Genomic DNA, 16,472 nt, shown 5'->3' with positions numbered 1-16,472 from the left:
CCATGCCTTTCCTGTATGCTGCTGGTGGAGTTAAAACACATAACAGATACATAACTATAAATAAAAAATACATGTAACCTTACAGAATAGCAGACATTACACTGTAATCATCATTCAGAAAAGCATTCGTCAGCAAAAAAAGAAAACAAACTATACACAATAAACAAATAGCCGCATACGAGATAGAACACATCCCATATAACAATGGCTTATTGGCATACATATACACAAATAATCATAGCTGAATAGGAATTGCCATGAATTGCCAGTTATGGAACCGTGATCATGACTATGCCGATTCAAAATTTCCTATTGCATCTGTGCGTACTTCTACTCACTTTCTCCCTTCGCATGTTCACCTAGTTGAGGTCTCAATTACTCTAAATGGGAGTAATTAAATGTAGAGCGACAATTTCTTCTCCTTCTTAGTGATTTATCCCCTTACTCTCTAGAAGCCCTAAACAGAGCCCTGTTCTATCTCTCTCCACGTCGATATCACACAACAAATGGTCGCTATTAAAATAACATCTTTATAGTGTGGGGTGGGAGTAAGAGCAATGAGCCATGGTTGAATAGAGTCATCATTACTTTCTCCAATCATGGCTCTGACAGTGCTCTGTGCCCTGATTTGGCAAAGCTTTCTTGGCTTTAGCCAATCAGGGCTTCCAATGCACTGTGCGACGGTGCATTGCATCGTGGTAATTTGGTGGGCCAAACAAACTCCCCTCGATAATTTGGCTAAACCGTACGCCTATCCCTAATATTCATCTAAGATTACCTATTCAGAAAAAATACTGTTGTGGTAATGCTAGTGATAGACTGCATCATATATGATTTTTTTAAATTATTATTTTTCCTATATTTACATTTTAATTTCCTTCAAGTGATATAGAATGATGTGATTGGTTTTACGAAGTTAATTGTTTTGTTCAGGGAAGAAGATGAGAACACAAACAAGGCATCCTCTTATTTATAAAGTTCAGAAGACTTTAATTGAGAAAGGACCAGGGGGCAGGGCCAAGCCATGCTCTGTGTGTCTATGGACACACAGACCCGGCTCGGGAGCGAGCCCGCATGAGTGCCCCCAATAGCAAGCGGCTTGCTATAGTGGGTACTTGAAGGGGGAGGGGGGGGTCAGGAATGCCATGGGGGACCCAAAAAGTGGAGGATCTTGACTGCTTTGTGCAAACCAATTGCACAGGGGAGATACATATGATGTGTTTGTTATTTCAAAAAAATAAATAAAGAAAGATTCACAACCATTTTAATTAAACCTCTGTCTACAACATCAAGTGCTTCATAAAATGTCATTCCTATCTACACAGTAGATACTATCTTTTTCAGCAAAGTGTAAGTATATATGTACCATCCTTAGTAAATCATTTGAAGTCATCTCTCCCTGATGTGATTTTGGAGAATTGTATTCACTCATTGTCCTTGTCCTATGAGTGATACTGTATACCTTTACCTCTTCCTTGCACTTACATAAAAAATTAAATCATGTGTTTATATTCATGTATGAAGGCAGGAGAGTGTTTAGTTTTAAACACACTTATCTATGTGTTTCCATTCCACAAATTCTATTTGTGCTCTCCTTGGGTGTTGGACATGTCTGTGGATGTAACAAATGTGGGCTTGTTCAGTCAAGCAGAAACAAAGCAAAACCAAAGTGCAGTATCCATAGCAAGCAACCAGAACTTATTTTGTCTGCCTTGTTATGGAATACAGTAAGTTTTACTTTGTTATTTGCACTGTTGAGTGAATAAGCCTATTAGTGGAGATTTCAGTACAAGGACAAGAGATGTGTGCTTCAGAATTATCACTTCAAGACCGAAACTAGATACAGTAGGTGATTTAATCTTTTGCTGCTGAGCAAATTAATCACTTGTTGACAGTGATCTCAAGAAATGTATTTTAATCAGATATTTCTATTAAAATCGCTGTTGTATTTTTTCCTTGAAGTGCATATCACAAGTTAGGGAACAAAAGTCCTTGCATTTTTATTGTTTTTCACCTTCTCCTGAAACACTCTTTTGAACTCTTTATCATTTTTTTTAAGTTAAGACTTAATGGGCAACTGATTTACATTATGCATATGTATTCTACTTCCTACAAAAAGTATTCTACTTTATACTTTCTACAAAAAATATTTGTATCCAGCGACTAAAGGCAGCCAGTCCCAAATACGTTTTAGCAGCTTAATAAGGAAATCCTTCTTCTAACTGGTGTGATTACTGTGTCTACCACTGTTTTTTAAATGATTAAATTAAAGGCAAGGTCGGCCAAGCATATCATCCTTTCATTTTTTTTATAAACTGAGAACTGAGATTGTTGTGGAATTTTTCCTCAGGTACAAAATACCTGTTACCTGTTAGTCAGTGATACCAAATCAGACAATATATAGCTATATATATAATGAGATCAGACAAGACTCAAGATGGCTGAATCATAGTGACCTGATTTATTACAACATTGCTGGAGTTTAAATATACTCAGAAATGGGTTGTTATTAACATCTTTTGTCCAATCAAAGTTAACAACTAATTATAGTAAGCATTATGTCAATCTAGATCGTGATTCTCTGTCATAAAGGGAAATTCCTTGGTGACACACAATAAAAGTTCCAAAGGGGCTTTTTTTAAGATATTATTGGCTTTGTGGTCAGCTGTCCAGACAGAGTTGATATTCTGAGAGATAGGGAATTTCCACTGTTTCGATCATCTGATATATTCTTAGCCTTTGCAAGCTCAGTGACACATGTAAAGAAATCAAAGTAAAATGAGATTAACTCGAAAGACATTTTGTTTAAGATAACCATTCTAAATGCCAGTCAAGGCATCCTGTAAAGGCCAATAAGGTATCCAGAAAATGCGAGATAGGTATGCCACGACATCTCTCTCCTCTTGAGAATTTATTGATCAGGCTAACTAACTACCTATTCCGCTTATCAGATTCATCCAAGGGAGCAGCCCCTTACGCTTGGAACACTGGCCCAGAGGGCAAACCTCAGTGGGGGGTGTCCGAGTCTTGGTAAGGTTCTGAGGCGGAGATTACTTCATACATGGGGGTTTGAGGTGACAGATTTCTCATTACAGCATACTCAGCATCATCAATCACTTCTCATTTCCGTATAGAGTTGAAATAGGTTGTCTCCGTGGCCTTGGTAACCTTATCAACCAAACACATAATTATTTTAATTCAACAGATAACTAGAGATCATAATTATCATAAACATCAATATAAATACACCACTTTCATTATTTTAGGAGATAAGGCAAAACCTCCAAAAGACTGTGTTCATTTGGATGGGCGGACACCATTGGAAATAAAGAGGTTGTAGTACCTGTTACTGTGACACACCGAGGAAGTAATCTATGGGCCTTATTGACACAGACATAATAGATTCCCAACCCCGAATGTGACCACCCTGGGGTGAAAATGGGTATTAATAACTTTTCTGCATAATACCCCAGTTTCTGTCTGAACAACAGAAACCTGAGGGCTTCTCCTAGGTGAGAGATGTCCATATTGTCATTTAATATGGCTCATATTTTATGTTTAACAGTTTCATTTCTGTAATGCATGCATGTTTCATTTCATGGGCTGTTCACGGTCAGCTGTGGGCAGGATATGTTTATCAGTGCTTGTGAACAGTCCACCCTCCCTACATCAGTTTTATTTCCATAGAACTCTATACACACTGTAGGATTCTTGAAACCTGCGACTTTTGGGGGAATTAACATGTCCTTTTGTGCACTGGTAATGTTTCTATAGGATTTTGAAAACTCTGTCTGATTTAGATCCTCTAATGCAAGTGGGTTTACTAGCACAGGTATAGTCTGGGACTCTGGGTGTAATTGTGGACATATCTAGCACCCTGAGTACCCTGACTTCCTGGCTACCTGGTATTTAAACTTAACAGTACATTGGGCCTTAGGTTGTCTGTCTCTTTTATACCCAACATTCCCATACATATTAAAAATTAAAAGAAAATCATTGTACCACCTTTTTTCAATGACTGGCGTGAATCCATGTATCCCTTCTACCTTGAGGGATGTTGGTGTAACCAATTGCACTCTTAGTAGCCTTACTTTATGACTTAGTATCCTCATTTGGATCTGGTAGGGATGAAAACACACTATTATGCATTTTTGTCAATTGCTTTTAAAGCGCTGCAACACATCTAGTGAGATCTGAGTGTGCAGCTTGCAATTTCTGTGGTAAATAGAGACCTGCTTCAGGTATCCACACCTCTCTTGGGAGTGTTCCTGACAAAGGAAAAAACGTAAAACAATCTACTTGTTTCTGCAATTTTTTTACTCAACTTGTGTTTTTTTTTTTTTTTTCATACAACCTTTTGTACCTTTCCGCTACTCTGTGAGTGATATGGAGTGTGAAAGGCTTTCTCAATATTTAGTGCGGATAGGATCTCTTGTAGAACCCTTCCTTTAAAGTGAGTACACCTGTCACTTTCCATAGGTTTTGGGATTCTATACCTGCACATTACCTGGGGCAAAGGCCTTTTTCCTGTGGTTTGTACTTTACCCCTAGAGACTGGCCAGGCCTCAGGCCATCCTGGAAAATGTCTATACAAACTAAAACATGTGCATAGGGACCAGACTGTGGGAAATCAATGTAATCTATTTGAACTCCTTGGAAAGGACAGTCTGACTTAGGCGGTGCTTTTATGGGGTGCTTACAGCTCTACCATCATTGTACCTAGCACAGGTAAGACAAGAAGCAGTATATTTTGCAGCTACTCCAGGAAAACCTGGTGCTAACCAGTGTTGCATTACCAAGGTGGTCATTAGAGTCTTTGAGATATGACACGATCCGTGAGCTGCGGCTGCCACCCTCGGGTATAGGGCCTGAGATCAGACAGAAATGCTCCTCCATCCTCCAGCAACCAGTTACATCCTGTGTTGCACCTTTCTTCCGCCACTTCTCACGCTCCTGTGAGGGGGCTTTTTCTGCAATGATATCAAGATTGCCATACTTACAGGAGTTGGTTGCTTTCCTACGAGTGTCAGTACCCGGATAGGGACCTGTTCCAGTGCAGCCTTCTTCGCTGCTCTGTCGGCCCTTGCGTTTCCTGCAGCTTCTTCTGTGTCCTCTCTTGCATGTGCCTTGGTTTTTTAATAAATGGCCACCTTGGTGAAACACTGGAAGACTAAGAACAGTCTCTATTATATCTGCATGCTTTTTCTTGGCTTATCAGCTGAGGTCAAAAAGCTACAAGCTTTCAAAAATATGACCAAAATCATGTGAATGTGAATGTTAACTCTTTAAAATTCACAGGCCTTTGCCAAAACCATCAGCTGCTTGTGCTTAGAACTTTAAATTTAATGCCTCTGCATTCTTTTTGTTTATTTATTGCTGTTACTACTGCATACCCAGTTACAGGCTTACCCTCCTCTGTTTATAAACATGATACATCTACATAAAGGGTCTCATCAGGGCTCCAGAGAGGAGCCTTTTTGGCAGGGCTCAACAATTCAGTTCTGCCATCATCAGCTCAAAAACAGTCATGGGGGATATTTAACAAACATTTTTTCCCCTCCCCCCTCTAGTGTCTGCTCCTGTACTGGAGATAAACTGGCTTAAATACATTGCACCTGTTTTACCCAGCAGCTCTTTTGCAGGCTGTGGCCCGCACACAGCTGAGGATCCTTTTATCACTGGGTCAAGCTGGCAAGAGACATATGCTACATACTGGATTAATGGGCACTTCATCTGAAACTGAACACTGAAATTTTAACTCAACACAAACATTACTTTTTTTTTTTAAATGACTTCCCCTTTTCCTTTGAAGCCAGGCAGGAAACCACTCTCACCCTTGCTACTGTTATTCCTTCTGTAAACCTTTCGGACGCTTCTGATGGGGACATGCGGACACAGGTTAGCTGTATACCTTATTTACTGTCTATCTGGGGGAGAGGGGCTGGCTGCAATTCTTTGCTCTAATGTCCTGTCTTTACACTATTTGTAGTAGGTCACTTTTTATACACCCATAATGACAGGAAGTAATGTACTTTTATCTTTCAAACAAATATCCTCTAAAACTTTGTCCCGAATTTCAAAAATCTTATCAGAGGTTCCCCTTTGGTTACGGAGGGTGCCCCTGAAATACCACTTAATAGACCATAATTATATAAAAAAGTTATTCTATTTTAAAACTTTTGGCTCAGTGCCAATAGGGTTCAATGGTCATGTTAATTGCGGTAACCCTTTAATGTCTAAACGAAGATTCCTGGTTTAAAGGGCAACATATTATTTTTCATCTTAGGTTAATTTAATACAAAATAACCCCAAAAATATCATATGCCGTTCATTTATCATATAAAGAAACAATCTTTTTTTTTTCCTCTTTCTCCGAGCTCACGGAGAAGGAACCTCTTTGGCTACTTCCTCTTTTTATATTAAAGACACAGCTTCATACAATCTGTCTCAAAATAAACAACAGGCTTTTGAATTAAAGGGCAACGATCATCCTTACATTCTTCTTATGAATACAAGATTTGCTGTATTTTCTCATGAAACAATTCAACACACACCAACTCATTTATAATAATATCAATACTCATTCAACTTCATACTCTCCTGCTTCCATATTTCTGCAACTGATTTTAAGTTTGTTCTTGCCAAATCTGTTTCATACACTTTACAAAAATCTGCCATATCCTATCTTATCTTATCCTACAACTAGGATTATTAGCTGTCCAACTACAGAACACTTTAATTGGCTGTGTATCCCAAAAACTATGCTCCCAGAGCTTTTAATCTTCGAATGCAAACTCCCTGGTTTGCCCCATTTATCTGGTAACCCTGTTACCCATACACTCTAAGGCCATGGTCCTAATGACCTTTCTCATCGACCCCTGGTCGGTATCTACGGAAACCCAGTTTCCCATTTCACTGTTATCCAAAAAAATGGAATAACTACCTCTAACTTCCGAGTTCTCTGTGACTTGGAATTACCTCTAACTTCCGAGTTCTCTGTGACTTGGAATTACCTCTAACTTCCGAGTTCTCTGTGACTCGGAATTACCTCTAACTTCCGAGTTCTCTGTGACTCGGAATTACCTCTAACTTCCGAGTTCTCTGTGACTCGGAATTACCGCTAACTTCCAAGTTCTCTGTGACCTGGACTTAAAAACAGCCTATTACCATATGCATATGTTTACATATATACTATAACATAGAGATAGAAACCTTTACATGTATATGAAATGTCAGGCTAAAACAGTCATATACATTCAATGCTTGCTACGTCTCAAATGGACACTCCGAAATGAGACCGCTTTACCAGAACACAACTGGGGGTCACGTTCCTGCGTGTCCAAGACACCCACAGCGGTGAGGGTTGACCCAACCTCACCTTTCGCAACAATATATACACCGACTAAGGGTTTAGGTTCTTTAAGAGGGTATTACGTCAAAAATAAAACAGAGTTACCTGGACGTCATTGGATGGACTGAAAAACATTGTAAGCAGACAATGGGCTTACCTGGCCAGATATTTTCAGTGTATCCAATGCAGTCCAGATGTCTCACTCCGTCCGCAGATGACGTCACCTCTCCTGGGCTCAAGCTCGCCAAATTGTTGTGGAATTTTTCCTCAGGTACAAAATACCTGTTACCTGTTAGTCAGTGATACCAAATCAGACAATATATAGCTATATATATAATGAGATCAGACAAGACTCAAGATGGCTGAATCATAGTGACCTGATTTATTACAACATTGCTGGAGTTTAAATATACTCAGAAATGGGTTGTTATTAACATCTTTTGTCCAATCAAAGTTAACAACTAATTATAGTAAGCATTATGTCAATCTAGATCGTGATTCTCTGTCATAAAGGGAAATTTCTTGGTGACACACAATAAAAGTTCCAAAGGGGCTTTTTTTAAGATATTATTGGCTTTGTGGTCAGCTGTCCAGACAGAGTTGATATTCTGAGAGATAGGGAATTTCCACTGTTTCGATCATCTGATATATTCTTAGCCTTTGCAAGCTCAGTGACACATGTAAAGAAATCAAAGTAAAATGAGATTAACTCGAAAGACATTTTGTTTAAGATAACCATTCTAAATGCCAGTCAAGGCATCCTGTAAAGGCCAATAAGGTATCCAGAAAATGCGAGATAGGTATGCCACGACAAGATAAACTGAGAAAACCTGTCAGGGTTTGGGTTGGTGGGCAAACATGTAATGTGCTACAGTTCAGGGACAATTTGCCATCAACATAATGAAGTTAATAGCTCTTATTTTATTTTGTGCTAAAAGATCAGTTTTGATATAAATGAAAAAAAAAAAAAAAGTCCTACGGTAATCATGATGTATGGGTTATACTTACTAAGTAATGAGTTTTCAGCACTGAGTTCAGTAATAAGTGATTATAAATAATGATACCTAGAGGGATATTTGCAAAGGATCAAATGGCTTTATATGCCACTTTGATAACTTTTTATTTATTTATTTTTTATAAAAGCATGTTTAATGGTCTTGTTCACCAGGGAGCTTTGCCCCTTTTTAGGTTTGACGCTTGCTAAATATTTTCTGTGTTTGGTTATGTTTTTATAATATTTTATTAAACTAAATATATTACAAGGCATACATGTACCATAAGGGCAAAACATTTACATGATTTGTATGGCATTATGGCAGGGGAGAATAGAAGTATTTGTAATATAGGCATTTTCTCCTCTTCTAAATTCAGCAGATTAATTTTAGGTTGTTAGTTATTTTATCAAAAATACAGTACTTTTTTTTAAATATAAAACTTTCCATCAAAATTGCAAATGTTTTTTTTTTTTTCCAGTATGCTAGGTACCTGTGTGATTCTTTTAAATCTAGAGAAAAGCAGTACTGCAAAAAAAAAAAAAAAAAAGGCCTGTCATGTCTTGCCTGGTCTTCTTATAATGGTGATTCACCAATGGCACAACAACATAGTTATTGGTATGGTGAGTGCAATTGTAAGAGACAATCCTATAATACATGTGGTTACTTTAATTATATATAGAAGCTAACACAATTGCACCTGTGGTGTGATATTACATATCAAATGTTTCTAAATCTCTTAGCATGACAGATGTATGTGTTGATTATTTGCATTTGTTTCAAGGAATGTTGGCTAATTGAAGTGGATGTCTTGCATGCCTTGCCTTATGTTTTGTTTTCTAAGTGACAGCTTTTGACATACACTTTCACAACTTTTATTATTATTAATATATAGGATTTATATTGCGCCTACAGTTTATGCAGCACTTGTTCTCATTGGCAGAAATAAATGCATTTTAGTTTTTAGTGTAGATTTTTTAAATGATTTTCACAGATCATGTGACTAGTATTGACATTGCTAAGTTTGTAGCAACCCTGGGTGCCTCGTGCTATATTTAAATTTCTGCAGTGCCAGGAATGTGTCATTTGTCAGCAGTAATATGTTGGGTATAGACTGTAGTGTCACAGAAAATCATGACTGATGTGGCTTACATCACTGGACATCTTAAGCTTCCTTGGAATACATTAGGGGACATTATCAATCTTTTTTCTTTCTTTATTTCAATCATAGGACTTTTTGAAAATGTCTGGAATTTCTTTATATGTAACACCTTCTTGATATCAATGATAAGGGGTACTAATGAACTGTTTATTTATTTCCCTCTGCGTTGGGAGAAATCAGCCTCCCCCTAATTCTAAAATGGTTGAAATATGGTGCTCGCGTGTAGCCCTCATCCCAAGAACATGTAGCATACAGAATATCCTCTAAACCACCAACACGAACAGTAAAAGAATGATTTTTATTTATACAAAAGCCTAAAAGACAGTCTAAGACAGTATACTGTTAGACACATATAGTTGATGATGGCATAAATATGCCAAAAACGATCCTAAATTAAACAAAAAAAAGGCACCTGACATGTTTTGAAGTCACCTTCTTCATCAGGAGTGCCATATATAAGTACCATGTTTATCGGCATAAAAAACACATGTTTTCCCCCTGAAAATAGGGAACAAATCATGTGTGCGTGTTATATGCCGATATTGTACCTGACTGCCTCAGAGAGGAAAGGGGTGGGGCGAGTACCTGATCTGTGCCCATATGCAGCCTTGCCATTGCCCAACATTGCAGCCTGATCTGTGCCCAAATGCAGCCTTGCCATTGCCCATCATTGCAGCCTGATTTGTACCAGATTACACAGAGGGATCTCCTGTTTACTCAGCTCTCGCAGTCACACACAGTCTCGCCTCCTGGACTGGCTCTTAGGATGGATGCAACATTTCCCAGCATTGGGCCAGTGTTCTGTCTATCATAAGAGCTGGCCAAGGAGGCAGGACTGTGTGTGACTGCGAGCGCCGAGTAAACAGAAGATCCCTCTGTATAATCCGGCACAGATCAGGCTGGAATGATGGACAATGGTAAGGCTGCATATGGGAACAGATCAAGCTGCAATGAGGGCCAATGGAAAGGCTGCATTTAGGCACATATCCGACCTGCATATGGGCACAGATCAGGCTGCAATGATGGGCACAGATTAGGCTGCATACTGGCACAGAGCAGGCTGCAATAATGGACAATGGTGAGGCTGTTGATGGGCACTGTCCCTTATTTTGCTTCAAAGTTCTTTATTTAAAATGTAAGGTTTTTTCCTGAAACTTCCCGCTTCAAATTAAGGTGCGTGTTATACGCCTGTGCATGTCATACGCCGATAAATACGGTATACAAGTAAACCAGAGTTAGAAAATACATATAATTAGCATGGTACAGAGATGGCTCATAAAGACAAATGTTCATTGGTATAACATCACAAAGCATCAATACCGACTAAATATGTAAAGGGAAAAGAAATAGGGCTCAAAGATTGAAGGGGACTTTGCAATAAGGGTGCTGGTAGAACAAATATAATGGTACAACTAAAGTATCAAAAAATATTAATTTTATTAAAGAAAACAAATCATTAAAAGTTAGCGTACTGTATTCAAACAGATACACAGCATCAATAAAAAACATTTACCATTTCAGACCATGTTCTTATATGCAGTTTAAATACCATAAAGTGTACAACAATTTCTACAAAAGGGTAAACCGTGTAGGGATTTATCCTGTACCGCAGAATATTGATGTTTTGTGCGGAAATGTGGAGATATCCACACGTTTAACCCGACATGTTTCACGGCCGGTAGCCGCTTCCTCAGGGGTATTATTTTACGCACATAGAGAAGGGAATATTTGTTACACACAAATTTTATGGTAAGAACACTGAAGTGGAAAAAAGAGAGAAAAAAAAAAAAACATTGGGTAAGTATAAATATTCAAAGAATTTCTCATAATGTTAATGGTGTAGATATTAATACATTACAATGCAACATAACATTAAGTATTTTACAAATATGTCCTGCTGAGATAAATTGATCAAATATGGAAAAAAATAGTGTATATCACACCTGTCTGGTATATGGTCAGTCACCAGAGTGGTATCATGTCAGGGCCGCAAGGTAAGGGGGAGGACCCCCCCGGGGCGGATACGGGAGCATAGCCAAAGAGGAGGGCAACACTGCTGGGGTAAGGACTTATATGTCTAAAATTGAAGAAAATTGTGTAAAGAAACAGATATTGGTATGGATCCTATATGGTATATAAGGTTCCATATATTAATTTGCACAAATATCTAAATATAGGACTTTAATCATAATCTTACCAAACTGCTCCCAAGAAATTGAATATGGGCAGGGGCGGGCAAAGATATGGTAACAACCATACGTATAGAAGGTAAGACAGGCAGGTTCTTATATTTTGCCACCTGGAAATAAATGGGACGGGTAATGTCACATAGTATAACAGTTCTATAAAATAGAACACACACCATGTGCTCCACCCATCATGCAGTGGTTGTAAACATAGTGAAAAAGTAGTCCAGCCTGGGTGCTTGGTGGAACCCTTAGTATGATATGTAATCACATGAAGTATCAATGTGGAATCATCTAGTAACATATATAATAAATTGTGATGCAGTATTAGAAAGTAGGGATCCATCAAGCACATAGTATGAAAAGAGGGGAAAAATGTGACCGTGAAGGTATCCAAGAAAGTTATGAAAGAGCAAGGAAACAAATAGACTTGGTAAGATGAATAGGTAGACCAAACATCACAGAGAGTGGTGTCTTGGTCCAAGTGGTTTAAAACCAATCGTAGGATTACCTGCAATGATGTGTCGACGAGGCGTCCCGACCCTGCAATGCAAGGAGAGACGCCCGCGTCGCCGCCTAAATGGTGAAAGCTCCACCCAGATGACGTGTAATGCGAGCGTGTCGCCGAGTCATCTGGGCTGGCGCCGGGAAGTGCGTGCGTGCGCGTCATTCGCGCCTGCGCACTGGCCAGCGGTCAAAACGTCATTGCCGTGCGACTGCAAGATACATGGAAACAACAAAGCCATGTCAGCAAGTCGGGGCGTGACGGAGACAGCCGGCGCATCACTCCAAAAACATAGGAATGATGCCCGACGTCACGTACCCGCCATAGGGGGAGGCACCCAAAGCGATCCTAAAGACATAGATAGCTCTCTTTTTTTTCAGTAATTTTACTGTGAATAATATTGATCTCTGTACACATTATTGTCCCCTGAGATATTGGATCGTTTTGGGAATTTTTTCTTTGTCTTTGGTCTCTATCACCAGAAGAGAGCTATCTATGTCTTTAGGATCGCTTTGGGTGCCTCCCCCTATGGCGGGTACGTGACGTCGGGCATCATTTCTATGTTTTTGGAGTGATGCGCTGGCTGTCTCCGTCACGCCCCGACTTGCTGACATGGCTTTGTTGTTTCCATGTATCTTGCAGTCGCACGGCAATGACGTTTTGACCGCTGGCCAGTGCGCAGGTGCGAATGACGCGCACGCACGCACTTCCCGGCGCCAGCCCAGATGACTCGGCGACACGCTCGCATTACACGTCATCTGGGTGGAGCTTTCACCATTTAGGCGGCGACGCGGGCGTCTCTCCTTGCATTGCAGGGTCGGGACGCCTCGTCGACACATCATTGCAGGTAATCCTACGATTTGTTTTAAACCACTTGGACCAAGACACCACTCTCTGTGATGTTTGGTCTACCTATTCATCTTACCAAGTCTATTTGTTTCCTTGCTCTTTCATAACTTTCTTGGATACCTTCACGGTCACATTTTTCCCCTCTTTTCATACTATGTGCTTGATGGATCCCTACTTTCTAATACTTCATCACAATTTATTATATATGTTACTAGATGATTCCACATTGATACTTCATGTGATTACATATCATACTAAGGGTTCCACCAAGCACCCAGGCTGGACTACTTTTTCACTATGTTTACAACCACTGCATGATGGGTGGAGCACATGGTGTGTGTTCTATTTTATAGAACTGTTATACTATGTGACATTACCCGTCCCATTTATTTCCAGGTGGCAAAATATAAGAACCTGCCTGTCTTACCTTCTATACGTATGGTTGTTACCATATCTTTGCCCGCCCCTGCCCATATTCAATTTCTTGGGAGCAGTTTGGGTAAGATTATGATTAAAGTCCTATATTTAGATATTTGTGCAAATTAATATATGGAACCTTATATACCATATAGGATCCATACCAATATCTGTTTCTTTACACAATTTTCTTCAATTTTAGACATATAAGTCCTTACCCCAGCAGTGTTGCCCTCCTCTTTGGCTATGCTCCCGTATCCGCCCCGGGGGGGTCCTCCCCCTTACCTTGCGGCCCTGACATGATACCACTCTGGTGACTGACCATATACCAGACAGGTGTGATATACACTATTTTTTTCCATATTTGATCAATTTATCTCAGCAGGACATATTTGTAAAATACTTAATGTTATGTTGCATTGTAATGTATTAATATCTACACCATTAACATTATGAGAAATTCTTTGAATATTTATACTTACCCAATGTTTTTTTTTTTTCTCTCTTTTTTCCACTTCAGTGTTCTTACCATAAAATTTGTGTGTAACAAATATTCCCTTCTCTATGTGCGTAAAATAATACCCCTGAGGAAGCGGCTACCGGCCGTGAAACATGTCGGGTTAAACGTGTGGATATCTCCACATTTCCGCACAAAACATCAATATTCTGTGGTACAGGATAAATCCCTACACGGTTTACCCTTTTGTAGAAATTTTTGTACACTTTATTGTATTTAAACTGCATATAAGAACATGGTCTGAAATGGTAAATGTTTTTTATTGATGCTGTGTATCTGTTTGAATACAGTACGCTAACTTTTAATGATTTGTTTTCTTTAATAAAACTAATATTTTTTGATACTTTAGTTGTACCATTATATTTGTTCTACCAGCACCCTTATTGCAAAGTCCCCTTCAATCTTTGAGCCCTATTTCTTTTCCCTTTACATATTCAACTGGGACGTGGTGCTTTGATTATTTATACAATCTATGAGTCTGTCTCCCTTTGCTTGTAAATACCGACTAAATGACAAGATCAAAACTAACCTATATGTGCAGAAATATAGCAGACGTATAGCCGCCTATTTAAAACCATGTATAGTCAGATCAGTGTAGTTCCGTTGGTCCTGTAAGAAAGGGGCACAGGTCCCCGATAATCCCCAGCTTTCCACCACTGGGGCTGCAATGAGGTAACCAAAACAAATGACTCTAACCAAGATAAACAAAAATATGAGCAAAATATAGGTAGATTAAACACCTGGTCACAAATACGAGACCACAAAGATCTATTTTATTGTTTAAAAGAAGAAGACTTACAATGCCTCAAAACAATTGGATATGAAGGCAATCCACTTAAACAAAAATAGTTTAGGTGGAAAAAACGGGGTGTTAAAAAATCCTAGCCAGTCAACCAACAGATGAGGAAAATGTCTGGAACAAGATAGCATTTCTGTGAGTGTGGTAAAATGAAAATAGGAGGCTTTTTAACAATACCTGATGGCTAACTAAAAAAAGCTAAATATAGAAGTCAGTAGAAGTAATCAGTAAGTTATCTGCTTCAGATAAGCTGTGCATATACCAGTGTGATAACCAAGAAGTGAGCACAGGTGAAAGTGCTCTATATAAAGGTCTAGGCCGGATTGAAAATAGGCCTTTCAGAACAAAGTGGCTGCATAGAGGGGGCTGGATGGGCCATTTAGCAGTCTAGTCTTCTGAGGCTGCCAATGAAACATCCATCCCCTGGGTAAAAAAACGGTGCGCAGGGGCACTACGCCCGCCGACAGGTGGGAGTGAGCTGTGCAACAAAGAAGCAGGAGGGTGGCGCCATGACACCGTAGGCGTAAGCATGATGATGTCATCACCCACCCACCAGTGCACCAAGGGATCCACAATGAGATGTGGAACAGACCAAGGAGACTAAGCCTTGGTCTTAGGGTGACACCACTGCGCTCAAATACAGCAAAACAGAGGTTGCCAACACACCAGCCGAGGCAAGTAAAGGCATTTCGGGTGAAAAGGGCAGTGGAAATACAGAGGAACCAGAGAGAGCCTACCCAACCACCTCCCCATAAGGACCACGGCCCAGCACTGATGTCTGAATAAACAAAAATAAGTACATTGCAGAGTACAAGATTGCAGAATTGGCAAAGAACAGGGATAAAAACTTTAAAGCATACAGATATGTATGGACAAAATAAAATGTATCATGGAGCGATAAAAAAATATAAAATATATATTAAAAAAAGGTTATAGAGAAAAGAATATTAAAAAAAATACAGGGGGTTAATATTCCCAACCTCCATAGGCAAACCCTTCCAGGAAAGGTCTGTATGACACAATGTCATTCAGACCAGGGGGTGTTGTAGCATTTAGCCTGAAGATCCATCAGGCCTCACATTGTAGGAGATTCTTATTCCAATCTCAACCATGGGGGCTCGGATGGATATAGGCATTAGAAATATTATAAGCATTAGAAAGTATTAGAAATTGAATATGTGGAAAAATTCTCCATGAATATTTTTTACATGTTATCCTAGAGATACCCAATATTACAAGTTTTCATACTTAGCAAATGTCTGTATGCTCTCTTCCAAAATTCTTGTTTGGTATTATCAATATAGTAACTCTAAGGCTGCATTCACACTTGAGCGTAGCGTTTTTTACCGTGATTTTACCGCGATTTTTACCGCGATTTTTTCAGGCGTTTTTCATTGACATCTATCAAAAACGCTGGTAATCAGCCCAAAAAGAAGCTCATGTACTTTTTTCAGCTACAGGCGTTTTGCAAAACGCTCAGATGTGAACAGGGGCCATTTAAATGAATGGGGTTTTACTTGTTGGGCGTTTTGGAAGCGTTTCTTTTGAGCGTTTTTGGAGCTGAAAACGCCCAGGTGTGAATGGAGCCTTACAGGAACATGTTAGTAAATAGACCACCGCAGAGGTCTTACAATTGGCGTAATGCCTTGGAGTAAATAATTCCCCATCAGGTAACACTATGGATATGGATTTGT

The sequence above is a fragment of the Pelophylax lessonae genome (assembly GCF_965119305.1).
Source record: "Pelophylax lessonae genome assembly, chromosome: 7".
Taxonomy (NCBI): Eukaryota; Metazoa; Chordata; class Amphibia; order Anura; family Ranidae; genus Pelophylax; species Pelophylax lessonae.
This window is presented reverse-complemented; position numbering follows the sequence as displayed.